The 12,574-nt window shown below is 43.3% G+C and overlaps 1 protein-coding gene across 2 annotated transcripts in view; it reads left to right on the forward strand.

The window, feature by feature from the left end:
* Positions 1–12,574, forward strand: part of LOC139537488 (delta-sarcoglycan-like) — a 265,228-nt gene that overhangs the window by 151,942 nt on the left and 100,712 nt on the right. The window contains exon 1 of one of the 2 annotated variants that reach the window (XM_071338856.1): positions 5,324–5,344. The exons of the other annotated variant lie outside the window; for it this stretch is intronic. The gene's annotated coding sequence lies outside the window, so the exon portion shown is untranslated. Of the gene's footprint in view, positions 1–5,323; positions 5,345–12,574 lie in introns of those variants that run through there. 2 annotated transcript variants of the gene reach the window in all.

A 12,574-nucleotide genomic window follows, 5' to 3' on the forward strand; every position in this document is an offset into this window, starting at 1 on the left:
ACCTCCCAGCTGCATGGGCTCAGTCTCTGAGCCGGTGGGAGGAGATGGTTGAGATGCGGAGAGGGGAAACACCGTTAACGCGAGCTCTCTTCCACGAGCTCGGTGACGAAGATCTACCCGTCGTTCTATGCGGATGGCGAGTGCAATCAAAGAGTCCACGCTGGAAGGAACCTCCCGGGAGAGAATCTCATCCTTAACCTCAGCGTGAAGTCCCTCCAGAAAACGAGCGAGCAACGCCGGCTCGTTCCAGTCACTGGAGGCAGCAAGAGTGCGAAACTCTATAGAGTAATCCGTTATGGATCGATCACCTTGACATAGGGAAGCCAGGGCCCTGGAAGCCTCCTTCCCAAAAACTGAACGATCAAAAACCCGTATCATCTCCTCTTTAAAGTTCTGATAATCGTTAGAACACTCAGCCCTTGCCTCCCAGATAGCTGTGCCCCACTCCCGAGCCCGACCAGTAAGGAGTGATATGACATAAGCGATCCGAGCTCTCTCTCTTGAGTACGTGTTGGGCTGGAGAGAGAACACAATATCACACTGGGTGAGAAAGGAGCGACACTCAGTGGGCTGCCCAGAGTAACATGGTGGGTTATTAACCCTAGGTTCCGGAGACTCGGAAGACCAGGAAGTAGCAGGTGGCACGAGATGAAGACTCTGAAACTGTCCAGAGAGATCGGAGACCTGAGCGGCCAGGGTCTCAACGGCATGACGAGCAGCAAACAATTCCTGCTCGTGTCTGCCGAGCATTGCTCCCTGGAACTCGACGGCAGTGTTGAGAGAATCCATAGTCGCTGGGTCCATCTGCCTGGTCGGATTCTTCTGTTATGCTGGTGAATGAGGACCCAAAAGCGACGTAATAGTAACAGAGTCTTTATTCCAGTATTAAACAAATAATGATTCTCCTGGATATTAACAATGGTCAATCCAAAACAGGAACTGAAATCCTCTCGTCAATAGAGAGGAACGACTGGAGACGCGACCACAGACTGCAGGTCGCTTCAGGAAGGCACTGGCCGTAGCTGACATAGACACCTGCTCACACGCAGCATCTGAAGAAGGCAAAGAACACGACAGGGCGGAACAAGGACACAGGAACAGCAAACATCAAACAAGAATCCGACCAGGCAGAAGCGGAAAACAGAGGGAGAAATAGGGACTCTAATCAGAGGGCAAAATAGGGGACAGGTGTGAAAGAGTAAATGAGGTCGTTAGGAGAATGAGAAACAGCTGGGAGCAGGAACGGAACGATAGAGAGAGAGAGCGGGAGAGGGAGAGAGGGAGGAGGAGAGAGAGAGAGAGAAAGAGGGAAAGAACCTAATAAGACCAGCAGAGGGAAGCACAGGGACAAGACATGAAGATCAAAGACAAAACATGACAGAAAGCCCTGCCTCCAGCTGTTTCCTTGGAAACTGTAGGAACAATAAGGAGGGCTGCATCTTGTGACCGAAGCGTACGTGTAGGTTTGTATGGCAGGACCAAATCAGCGCGATAGGTAGGATCAAGTCCATATAATGCTTTGTAAGTTATCAGTAAAACCTTGAAATCAGCCATAGCCTTAACAGGAAGAAAAAAAAGAAACAAAAGGAGGCTAGCTGGGGTAATATGATCTTTTTTATTATTCTAATGAAGATTCTAGCAGCCGTATTTAGCACTAGATTAAGTTTATTTGGTGCATTATCCGGGTAGCTGGAGAGTACATCATTGCAGTAGTCCAGTTAGGTCCTTCACAGTTTTATTTGAGATGACTGTACAACCATCGAGATTCATTGTCAGATCTGACAGCAGATCTCTTTGTTTCTTGGGACCTAGAACTAGCTTCTTTGTTTTGTCTGAGTTTAAAAGTAAAAAATGTGCAGGCCTTCATTACGAGGTATTGGTCTTTGTGGTTGAATTAAAATTTTTAATTCACTGCTTGACTGCGGGACATTACAGATAATTGTATATACAGTATGTGGGGTACAGAGATGACGTAGACACTCCAAAATAATCACACTATTATTGCAGACATAATCCATGCAACTTATTATGTGACTTCTTAAGCAAAATTTTACTTAAAATAAATAAAAAAACATAATTCCACTTTCACATTATGGGGTATTGTGTGTAGGCCAGTGACAAAATAAATCTACATTTAATACATTTTAAATTCAGGCTGTAACACAGCAAAATGTGGAAAAAGTCAAGGGGGTGTGAACACTTTAGCATGCATAGGTCATCACCGGTCTGTGGAGATCTTCACAATTGCTGTAATAGTCTGTGCAGAATCTCAAATAGCATTGTTCACTTGCACCATGTACTTTTAGGGCTCCTGAGTGGTACAGCGGTCTAAGGCACTGCATCTCAGTGATAGAGGCATCACTACAGGCCCTGGTTTGATTCTAGGCTGTATCACAACCGGTCGTGATTGGGTGTCCCATAGGGCGGCGCCCAGTTGGCCCAGCGTCGTCGGGGATAGAGTTTAGGACATAATTGTAAATAAGAATTTGTTATTAACTGACTTACCTCGTTAAATAAAAAAAATAAAAAATGATGTAATATTCACTGCAAATCCAGTTAATTTGGTTCTGCTATTGGATGAAGTACAGTGATAACACATTAATCTGTTGTTTAAATAAACAAAATATCTGACATTCTTTTTCCATTTTAAATTGGTTGTGCATTTAGATTGTTGAAACCATAGTGATAACAATTTAACTAACTTTTGGCTGTCTTTTTGAGAGGGTGAATATAGGTTGTAATCTCATTGATTAACGTCTCAACCAAATATTACCCAATAATCCACGTTGGAATGATGCCCACTGTGTTAAAGCAATTTTGATTGCTGTTTATCTCCTCACCATATCCTTAAGACACATCAAAAAATAGTTTGTTCTTAACTGACTTGCCTAGTTAAATAAAGGTTAAATTAAAAATTTAAAAATAAACCCTCTCAACCTTTTACTTGAAGGTTGTTGGTAGAGTATGTGATTGTTTTTGTAGACCTGGACAGAACCTTGTTGTTTGACCTGAGCTCTTCACAAACATGGCATCACTGTGTGACCCCTCTCACACTCTCTCACCCCACTGGGTTGAAGTGTGCTTTCACAACTCTAAAGTGCTTTTTGCTTGATTGTCCTTGCACTCTGTGTAGAGAGCCACTCGACAAGGTTCTGCTGCTGTAGCACAACTCCTCCTCCTTTCTCTCTCTATAATAGGCATAATATCAGTGGGCATAGTGTAGTGTTTACATCCCATCCTCAAGACCTCCTCATCTGGCAACATTTATGTCCTGGTTCCTCTGTATAATTACCTATAGGAAGAGCATGATGGTGCAGAGGTTGATTTCACACGGCCAGGTTGTCAGGCTCTCTCTCTCAACGCCAAGCAGCTTTTAATGCCAAAGATGCTATTTACTCACAGATCAATAAGGCCTGTCAAACATCATGTTCCAGGGGTCCTTCAGATGTCAGTGAGTGTGTGTGCGCGTGTGTGTATGTGCACGTGTTCATGCGTGGGTTCCTGTCTGTGTGTGTTCTTGTCTGTATGTGTTTCTGTCTGTGAGTGTTCCTGTGTGCATGGGTGTTATGGATGTGTGTGTGTGTGTGTGCCTCCGCAGTACTCGGCTGCAATCCGTCTAACACCAGCAACAATCAAATCTGCACAAAAGAACACTCCCTTTCTGACTCACTGAACAGTTAAACAATTGTAACAGTGCCAAGGAACGTTTAACGCTGTCTTCACTAAACAGCAACTAGAACGTTTTTCATGCCCTTTTCCTTTCTATTCTCCTCCACTGGAGTGTTAGCTCCTCGGAGCGCTGCTGTCTCAGGCTGCCAAAGCCATCATCTACATCATTCCCTGCTCCAACGGAACACAATTAGTACATTTCTATGGAAAACGCGAAGACATAATGGGAGCAATATGTTTTTTTTTTCCCTCTCTGCTGGCTGTGGGGAGAGAGTGAAACATGAAGGCACAGGCCTGGAATGACAGATGCTAATTCCATTAGCGACTCCTGAGGAGCACTTTGGGGAGTCCTCCGCTGGATTGAAAGAAGGTCATGAGGTGTAGAAGACCTATCTGAGTAAGAACACGGAGGGTGAGTTCTAGACCGACTAGGTGAAACGCATGTCCAGTTGGCCCTCCCACGCATGCTGCCTGCCTCACCTGGGACCACTTTAGAGATACCAGTTTTTTTTATAGTCAAAAGACTACAGTAGCCACAAGGCTCTTGACAATCAAAGAAACCATTACTGCAGTTGTGTAACATAGGAGTCAACCTATTTCCCTAGTGTCAAAATGAATAAACATTTATATTATGTAATAAAGTTTGTTTTCATTTCTACTTCAAATGGAGCACACTTTGTTAATAGCATGTATTAAATTACATGAAATAATGTCTCACTAGAGCTGGGCAATATGGACAAAATTCCATATTGCTATAAATTGACACATTTTGGGGGGATAATGATAAATCAGTGATAAATTATGCTTATTAATACTTTTGGGGGAGGTGCTAGAGGTGGGCAATATGGACAAAATAAATGTAACTATTTTGCTCAGTAACAACAAAGACAACAACAAAACATTTTTTATCGACAGTTACTTTTATATAAGTGGGAGGGCTATAGACAATTTTATTCCAGTGCCAAGTAAGACAACTGAGATGGAAGACTATGAATGAACAAGTAAGCTATTTAATGTAACACACCCAGGAAATGCATGATTGATATTTTGATGTGCAACTTGTCAAAATAGGATCCAGAATTTGCTCTTCAGAGAATTTGCCGACTCTTTTGTGCATATTGGCCTATAAGGCTATACTATTCACCACCTGATGAAGTGGGAACTAGATTGCTAACTCTAAATGTGATATTGTTGCTAGATAGCCATGTAGGCAAATTGATTAAGCTGTCAATAAATATCAGCTAATGTCCTACAAAAACTTTCCAGCGCTAGGCCTAAGTTACTTGATGTACTTGATGAACCTTCACTGCAAATGGCTCACTCTGCTCGGCTCCTCTACAGGAGCGCATCAAAACCATACTAACTACAGCCTACTGTACGCCTCCATCACACCTACAGCGTCATTGCATTTTGGTATACAAAAAGTACATTCATTTCCTAAGGAAAGCTGCATTTGCCTTGCAGCATTGCGTTGCAAAGGAAGTTGCAGTGCGTTCTGTGTAGTGCATATGTTGGATTTATAAACTGTATGCGTAGACGGCTTGACAGAAATGTTAGCAGAAATGAATGTAGAACTTTTGTTGCACACAGATCCAGATGATGCTGCATACCATTTCTCGTGTGATCGAGGAGCTACTCCGGTTGTAAAGTGGTGCCATGACCTCATTATTAAGAGGTGAGAAATACATTATATATGCCTACTCGAAGAAAGCTGTGACACTTCTCTCTGTAACTAGAACAACAGTAGTACTTTGAAAACTGTATTTTCCCATAATTGCATTTTGAGTAACGGTCATATGCTTGTGCTTCTCAGAATGCATCTCTCCCACCTCCATCCACACAGTCCGGAGAGTGCACACAGTCTGGAGTGGGAGTGAGAGTCGGCAGGCAGATACTTTCATAGCAGGAATCAACATAATGCATAGGCTACTACTGTTGAGTCAGGCTATTACAGTGTTGACCAAATAATGGTTTTAGAACACTCTATAGGAACTGTGTGTAGCAAAATCACAGAAAATGACAGATATAAGCAAAATGCTTCGGTAAGAGGAAGCCAGTGTCGGTGTCGTTCATTTTCAGTTTATTATACCAGTTATATGACTCGCCCACATAAATTTACCTGGATGCACATGTATTAGCTTAGAAGTTTTTTTTATTGTTTGGGCTAGTGGCTTCTAACACCTGAGCACATGGTACTTGGTAAAAGCCTGCAATACAGACCTCCCATGTAATAATTAATATAACTCAGTGTTCATTGAGCAGCTTTGCTGCATGCGCTAGGCAGTGGAGACCAACTTCAGGACTGCACAATTTGCGGCAGACGCAGGCGGTGACTCTACTTCCGCCTACGGCGTCATTTTCCCCTGACCGCTGGGACACTTTTTTTAGCTATGAACCCAGCGTGAACCGGCAGAGTTCGCCCATTGGTTGTTTGCATCACCTCACCTTAGCTGAGGAACGGACCTAAACACTGTGAAGCAGGATGTGACGTCCCTCTGGTGTTACCTCTCCATGTCAAAGTTTCCAATATAAAATATCAGCTCTAGAATCAGCTTCACCTTAGCCATTCATGACTTAACCATTGTTAAAGTAAAACACAAAACTGACCTTAGTATCTGGCAGCAACGCCATAGGACTGTTGTTACTGCTCTGGGTAGGTCTTGTTAGTATGCACTGATTTAGGATCAGTGGACCCTCCCCCAAATCCAAACTTTCACCACTGTGACAAAATATCTACCAAGCTGACATTAGATCAGTGTCTTGGGGGAACTTAATCCTACTCTGGTTACTGGAGTGAAGAGGAAGCGCAGTATCATTTATGTCTAATAACACTGCTATCCTGGCAGGCCACTATGATTATTCACCCTGCCCCGTCTCTATGTAATTCCTCTCTCTCACAGTCTTCCATCCATTGAAACACCAGGTGGACCCAGCAATAGTTCCAAAGCACACTAGTACTAAATCCTCATCAATTGCCTTACACATCCATCCGTCCAAACAAAGTGAGCAATAGTTTGATTATAGCAGCAGAAATATGTTTGTATTTTTTATGACAATGTTGGGAAGACCTGCCTGAGAGGTAACATATGATTTATTTTAATTTGCCTACAGTGGGTGTCAAAGCTGTGCAGTCTGAAAGTGTTGCAAATGAAACACAGCTCAAATGGGTGATGAGACGCTAGGAGAATAGCGCCGACTTTAAAAATGTACCAGACATCTATTCAAAACGTTCTATTCTGGACACAATACATAATTGATTTGCTGATAATGCCCAAGAAGCATCTTTTCAGCACTGTGTTGTTATCTCTTATTGTGTGTTATTATATTGTGGAACCGGTGCGGTAGTTCCTCTAAAAGGTACACTTGTTCTCAAACACGGATAATGTAAACTCCGTTATCACCATTTACCGAGTGTTTCTGCATAGACTGCACATTTAAAAGCAAGGGCTAATGTGTCACATTAAAATTGCATGTGGTAAAATTTCACTTTTTCCTGGGCACCACAAAATGGGCATAGAAGTTAGAAAGAATGACAGTGCAGGACTCCTCTTACATGCTTTGCATAGGCTGCCGTAAGTGACAGACTCAATGATTGTCAGTGATTCCAGCACTTTCTCAGTTATTTCAATGCCTCCGCTTTCAGTGATGTAAAAATGCATGTATCCTGTGAAAGAGCAGTAGAGTTAAAAGAGAACAGGGAAAATATCTCACCGTTTAAGAAGTGTCAGGCTGTAAAGAAGTGATTCCAACTATATCTAAGTTTCATAGATTAAGTTGCTATGTAGGACTGTTCCCAGCAAGTCTTTTGCGTCAAGTGAGTGTGCTGTCATGTTTAATAAAAACACTAACTTACCCTGACACATATTCCTATGAATACCCAATTGTGAGTACTTACTTTGTTACTTCTTGTAGCTGCATCCTCCCACAATTCTCTTGAAAAAGCTTACAGGTATTTTGCTCAATCTAACAATTCTCAATTTACATCAACAACATAGCTCAGGCAGTAGGAAGCTCTCTCATCCATTTATATGCAGATGATACAGTCTTATACTCAGCTGGCCCCTCCCTGGAATTTGTGCTAAACGCTCTACAACAAAGCTTTCTTAGTGTCCAACAAGCTTCCTCTGCCCTTAACCTTGTTCTGAACACCTCCAAAACAAAGGTCATGTGGTTTGGTAAGAAGAATGCCCCTCTCCCCACAGGTGTGATTACTACTAATAAAATGAGCCCTTAATTGATAATTTCCAAATCTAAGTGGAGTAATGGTAGAAGGTCACCACGAAAATAGCTCCAGGTGAGAAGTGGTCAAGTTGCGAGAGTCTGTCTATCAGAACCTGATCTATTTGCAGGACCACTCAAAAGAGGTGACTTTCAATCCCCAGCAATTACTCCAGTAAATGAATCAAACGCTGTGAGTGATCATAACCAACAGCAGAGCCAAAGGGCCTGCAGGACAAGTGTTGAAGAAACCTAGCTAGTTAGCTTAGCTGGCTAGCCCAGATGTTTAACTAGCTAGTTTAGCTATAAACAGGAAGATTGGTTGGAATGTAATAATAGTCTGTCACTTGATTCCAATAGTCAGCTAATCAAATCAAATCAAATGTTATGTCACATGCGCCGAATACAACAAGTGTAGACCTTACAGTGAAATGCTTACTTACAAGCCCTTAATCAACAATGCTTTAAGAAGTTTTAAGGGAAAAAAAGTGTTAAGGAAAAAATGTAATATAGAAAATGAAAGCAAACAAATAATTAAACACCCCCTGTACCAGAACGGGTACCCCCTCTACTGGTACAGGGGGTACCAGTACAAAGTCAATGTGTAGTGGCACCGGTTAGTCGAGGTAATTGAGGTAATATGAACATGTAGGTAGAGTTAAAGTGACTATGCATAGATTATGAACAGAGAGAAGCAGCAGCATAAAAATGGGGTCTGGGTAGCCATTTGATTAGCTGTTCAGGAGCCTTATGGCTTGGGGGTAGAAGCTGTTAAGAAGCGTTTTGGACCTAGACCTGGCGCTATGGTGCTGCTTGTCGTGCGGTAGCAGAGAGAACTGTCTATGACTAGGGTGGCTGGAGTCTTTGACAATTTTTAGGGCCTTTCTCTGGTCCTGGATGGCAGGAAGCTTGGCCCCAGGAGGCCGAGCAGTTGCCATACCAGGCGGTGATGCAACCAGTCAGGATGATCTCAATGGTGCAGCTGTAGAACCTTTTGAGGATCTGAGGACCCATGCCAAATCTTTTAAGTCTCCTGAGAGGGAATAGGCTTTGTCGTGCCCTCTTCACTACTGTCTTAGTGTGTTTGGACCATGACCATTTGTTGGTGATGTGGACACCAAGGAATTTGAAGCTCTCAACTGTTCCACTACAGCCCGTCGATGAGAATGGGGGCGTGCTCGGCCCTCCTTTTCCTGTAGTCCACAATCATCTCCTTTGTCTTGGTCACATTGAGGGAGAGGTTGTTGTCCTGGCACCACACGGCCAGGTCTCTGACCTCCTCCTTATAGTCTGTCTCACCGTTGTCGGTGATCAGGCCTACCACTGTTGTGTCATTGGCAAACTTGATGATGGTGTTGGAATCGTGCCTGGCCATCCAGTCATGCGTGAACAGGGAATACAGGAGGGTACTGAGCACACACCACTGAGGGGCCCCTGTGTTGAGGATCAGCATGACGGATGTGTTGATCCCTATCCTCACCACCTGGGGGCGGCCCGTCAGGAAGTCCAGGATTCAGTTGCAGAGGGAGGTGTTTAGTCCCAGTGTCCTTAGCTTAGTGATGAGCTTTGAGGGCACTATGGTCTTGAACGCTGAGCTGTAGTCAATGAATAGCATTCTCACATACTGTAGGTGTTCCTTTTGTCCAGGTAGAAAAAGGCAGTGTTGAGTGCAATAGAGATTGCATCATCTGTGGATCTGTTGGGGCAGTATGCAAATTGGAGTGGGTCTAGGATTTCTGGGATAATGGTGATGATGTGAGCCATGACCAGCCTTTCAAAGCACTTCATGGCTACAGACGTGAGTGCTACGGGTCGGTAGTCATTTAGGCAGGTTACCTTAGTGTTCTTGGGCACAGGGACTATGGTGGTCTCCTTGAAACATGTTGGTATTACAGACTCAGTCAAGGACTGTTTGAAAATGTCAGTGAAGACACTTGCAAGTTGGTCAGCACATGCTCGGAGTACACGTCCTGTTAATCCGTCTGGCCCTGCGGCCTTGTGAATTTTGACCTGTTTAAAGGTCTTACTCACATCGGCTACGGAGGGTGTGATCACACAGTCATCCGGAACAGCTGGTGTTCTCATGCATGTTTCAGTGTTACTTGTCTCGAAGCGAGCATAGAAGTAATTTTTCAAATCAAATCAAAATGTATTAGTCACATACACATGGTTAGCATATGTTAATGCGATTGTAGCGAATTGCTTTTGCTTCTAGTTCCGACAGTGCAGTAATATCTAACAAGTAATCTAACAATTCACCAACAACTACCTAATACACACAAATCTAAATGGATGGAATAAGAACATGTAGATATAAAATATGGATGAGCGGTGGCCGAGCGGCATAGGCAAGGTGCAATAGATGATATAAGGTACAGTATGTACATACGAGATGAGTAATGTAAGATATGTTAACATTATTAAAGTGGCATTATAAAGTGACTAGTGATCCATTTATTAAAGTGGCCAGTGATATGTAAGCAGCAGCCTCTCTGAGTTAGTGATATTTAGCAGTCTGATGGCCTTGAGATAGAAGCTGTTTTTCAGTCTCTCGGTCCTAGCTTTGATGCACCTGTACTGAACTCGCCTTTTGGATGGTAGCGGGTTCAACAGAAAGTGGCTCGGGTGGTTGTTGTCCTTGATTATCTTTTTGGCCTTCCTGAGACATCGGGTGCTGTAGGTGTCTTGGAGGGCAGGTAGTTTACCCCCGGTGATGCATTGTGCAGACCGCACCACCCTCTGGAGAGCCTTGCGGTTGAGGGCGGTGCAGTTGCCGTATCAGGCGGGGATACAGCCCGACAGGATGCTCTCGATTATGCATCTGTAAAAGTTTGTCAAGGTTTTAGGTGACAAGCCAAATTTCTTCAGCCTCCTAAGGTTGAAGAGGCGCTATTGCGCCTTCTTCACCACACTGTTTGTGTGGGTGGACCATTTCAGTTTGTCTGTGATGTGTACCCCGAGGAACTAAACACTGTCCACCTTCTCCACTACTGTCCCTTCAATGTGGGTGGGAGGGTGCTCTGCTGTTTCCTGAAGTCCACGATTATACGTGGTCCCGTGTGGCTCAGTTGGTAGAGCATGGCGCTTGCAACGCCAGGGTTGTGGGTTCATTCCCCACGGGGGGACCAGGATGAATATGTATGAACTTTCCAATTTGTAAGTCGCTCTGGATAAGAGCGTCTGCTAAATGACTTAAAAATGTTTTTAAAAAAATTATCTCATTTTTTTCGCTCGTCTGGTAGGTTTGTGTCATTGGGCAACTCACGGCTGTGCTTCCCTTTGTAGTCTGTAATTGTTTGCAATGAGCAAACGAGAATCGGAGCTGGTGTAGTACGATTCAATCTTAGTCCTCTATTGAAGCTTTGCCTGTTTGATGGTCCGTCGGAGGGTATAGCGGGATTTCTTAAAAGCTTCCAGGCTAGAGTCCTTGAAAGTGGCAGCTCTACCCTTTAGCTCAGTGCGGATGTTGCCTGTAATCCATGGCTTCTGATTGGGGTATGTACGTACGGTCACTGTGGGAACGATGTCATCGATGCACTTATTGATGAAGCCAGTGACTGATGTGGTGTACTCCTCAATACCATCGGAAGAATCCCGGAACATATTCCAGTCTGTGCTAGAAAAACAGTCCTGTAGCTTAGCATCTGCTTCATCTGACCACTTTCTTATTGACCGAGTCACTGGTGCTTCCTGCTTTAGTTTTTGCTTGTATTAGGTAGAACAGATTTGAGTTTCCCTGCATTAAACTCCCCGGCCACTAGGAGCGCCGCCTCTGCATGAGCATTTTCCAGTTTGCTTCTTGCAGTATACAGCTCATTGTAGTGCACTCGGTCTTAGTTCACTTAGTTAATCTTTTGACATGTTCTGTTCATGTAATACAGTATCTCTATGATCAGACAATTATCTATCCTTTCAATATTGTTATGACGTGACCCATAATACCATCTTTGATGACTTGTGAAATCTTACTGATAATGGTGTTACAAATAATCAGGGAATTAAGGGCCTATATTTCAGAAGTAGAGCAGGTGTTTGGAAAGGAGAGAGAGCAGTGAATGTTGTTGGTGGAAGAATGAATTGTCGTATATTTATTCATGATGACATCTGTGTCACAATCCATATTTACCAAGGCTGCTTGTGTTTGGACCAGCTCTAAATCCTGTCGATGGAATATCACTCTAATTGGTCGTTTTCAAACCCATATCAAAATAAAAAATGAGCCCTGGAAGGATTCACTGTCAATTCTAGCTTAGATATTCATATAACAGGTTGGGGAATTGTCTCAGAGGTGAGATTCACACAACAACACAACAAAGCCAGGAGTAAGCCAAAGCTTTAACCTTTCTGAAATTCACCAATGCTCTTGTTTTGATGTTCTATCTCTCCAACATAAAAAATGGTTCCAAAAGGGTTCTTTGACTGTCCCCATGGGATAACCCTTTTTCGTTCCAGGTAGAACCCTTTTTGGTTCCATTTAACCCAAATGGGTACTACCTGGAACCAAAAATGGTTATTCAAAGGGTTCTTCTATTGGGACAGCCGAAGAACCCTTTTAGGTTCTAGATGGGACCTTTTTTTCAAAGATTGTTTTCCCCTTCACAGCTTCTTCTTGGAATCTTTAAACATTTCTTTAAAACAGCAATGATAACTCCCCAGATGTACTGTATTAAAACTGTAGGCTACATCT

The sequence above is a fragment of the Salvelinus alpinus genome, chromosome 13, assembly GCF_045679555.1.
Source record: "Salvelinus alpinus chromosome 13, SLU_Salpinus.1, whole genome shotgun sequence".
Classification (NCBI taxonomy): domain Eukaryota; kingdom Metazoa; phylum Chordata; class Actinopteri; order Salmoniformes; family Salmonidae; genus Salvelinus; species Salvelinus alpinus.